Raw genomic sequence first — 2603 nt, forward strand, 5'->3', positions numbered from 1 at the left:
GGAGCCTTACCCGGCAACTATAGTTTCTATAGATATATTTCTTAAGGCTAAAGGGATCAAGGGATATAGGGAGAAAGCAGGGACCGGGTACTGAATTTGGATGATCAGCTATGATCGCATTGAATGGTGGAGCAGGCTCGAGGGGCCGAATGGCCTACTCCTGCTCCTATCTTCTATGTTTCTATGTTTCTATCTAACAACAACAACAAGTTGCATTTATATAGTGCCTTTACCATAGTAAAATGACCCAAAGTGCTTCACAGGAGCGATTCTCAAACAAAGTTTGACACCGAGCCGCATAAGAAGATATTAGGACAGGCGACCAAAAGCTTGGTCAAAGAGGTAGGTTTTAAGGAGCATCTTAAAGGAGCAGAGAGAGGTAGAGAGGCGGAGAGGTTTCGGGAGGGAATTCCAGAGCTTACGGCCTAGGCAACTAAAGGAACGGCCGCCAATGGCAGAGCGAAGGAAATTGGGGGATGCGCATGAGGCCAGAATTGGATTGTTTTGGATCATTTGCCCACCAGCCGTACATGTAGGGAATTTGGGCACACAATCTGCACAATTGTCTGTGGTCTCATTGAAAAGGAGGAATACCTTTATTCAGACATCAAAGTAGATTTAAATGAAGCCTAGTATGACTTTCCATCAAGTTCGGAGGGGATTGAGGGCAGCATGAATGGGTCTGGGGGATGTTCCAAGACTGATGCAACTCTTAACAGGGTCCAGGCTTGTTAAACCTTTTGTTTTTATTTTCCAGTTTTGCAGTGCATTTTTAATATTGGCTGCTGTTATTAACTCTTGTTGAAATTTTTGATGAAAAATAATTCCACCTGTTTATTTTTTGCCCCATCTGTACACAATATTTATCTGGAACCTAAAATAGCCGAACACTATCTGTTAACTCACGTGGAAACTCACTGTAATTAGAGCATTTACTGGACGAAAAAGAAGGGACTTGGGGAAAAGAACTCTTGCACTAGGAAACCAAAAGAAATCTCAGTGAAGAGTCTTGCTGTGGCCAGCCAGTCGAGTTTAGAATTAATGTGGGTGCTTGGTATTGAAGCACCAGACATACAGTATTATATTGTTGAAGTGATATTGCCAGGGAGATCACTAGGCACTAAAGCTGGACTCCTCACACGTGCCATTATGCCACCAACCACTTCTGCCAGCCTGACACACTGGCATTGATCATGGGGCACTGGCTCTGCTAGTTGGTCTGGTCAGCATGGAACCAGTTGCATATCTGCACTAACTACAGCAAGTACAAGTGGCAGTCACCTCCTCCTGCAACTATTTTTTTTGTTGCTCCGGCCACCCTCCAGGCTAGCACAGGGGTTCATCTGCCGCATTAGCCAGAGTGCTGCCCGTACAGCTAGAAAAGCAGTGCGTCGGCCAGCACTGAACAGCAACACCAGCGTGACAAGGCCCGCTCATTGTGCTGCCCGGCTGCATTTCCCAAAGTACAGGGGTCATTGATGGCGGACCGAGGCCAGCCTGAGTTCAGCAATAGCAAAGCTGTACGCAGGCTTAGCGTGGGCCAATGGTAAATGTGGAAACAGATTGGCAGGGCACCACCTTGTGCATGCGCACATAAACTATGTCTACCTGGTAAATGACACTGTTGGGTGGGCATACCTTGGCAGCTTTTTCGGGGACTATACACAGTGTTGACTCTGGCCACCATCTCCTGTCAGGCATGCTGTGCTGATATTCTCTGGATAGGATACCCTAGAGTGGGGAAGTAGGACAACTCACCTCACACCCATCCCGTTGCAACCAGACACCATCTACAACAACAACAACTTGCATTTATATAGCACCTTTAACATAGTAAAATGTCCCAAGGCGCTTCGCAGGTGCGATTATCAGACAAAATTTGACACCGAGCCACATAAGAGTTATTAGGACAGGTGACCAAAAGCCTGGTCAAAGAGGTTGGTTTTAAGAAGCGACTTAAAGGAGGAGAGAGGGGTAGAGAGGCGGAGAGGTTTAGGGAGGGAATTCCAGAGCTTAGGGTCCCAGGCAGCTGAAGGCACGGCCACCAATGGTGGAGCGATTAAAATCGGGGCTGCACAAGAGACCAGAATTGGAGGAGCGCAGAGTTCTCGGAGGGTTGTAGGGCTGGGGGAGGTTACAGCGATAAGGAGGGGCGAGGCCACGGCAGGGTTTGAACACAAGGATGAGAATTTTGAAATCGAGGCGTTGCCGGACTGTGAGCTAATATAGGTCAGTGTGCACAGGGGTGATGGGTGAACGGGACTTGGCGCGAGCGAATTGGGATTCGGGCTGCAGTGTTTCAAATGAGCTCAAGTTTACGGAGGGCGGAAGGTGGTTCAGGCGCTGCATCATTTACCCACAGACTCCATTTCCTGCCTTCACATTTATTTTGCCAGCTACTGTTTTTTTCCCAAGTATCTTGTTTGCCCCAAAGAGTCTTTGTAAAGGATTAAATGTATACTTTAAAATACCTGCAGCCTTTGTTAAAGCTGCAACGTACATAGGCGGTCATCTACCTTTAAGTGGCCACATCCGTTTAAATTTTAACTGCAGTCTTTCGATGGTTGTTGTCACGTGCAATTTCCCACCCTTATCCTCGGCGA

This window comes from Somniosus microcephalus, chromosome 8, assembly GCF_052327205.1.
Source record: "Somniosus microcephalus isolate GS21.2 chromosome 8, FLI_Smic_1.0, whole genome shotgun sequence".
NCBI lineage: Eukaryota > Metazoa > Chordata > Chondrichthyes > Squaliformes > Somniosidae > Somniosus > Somniosus microcephalus.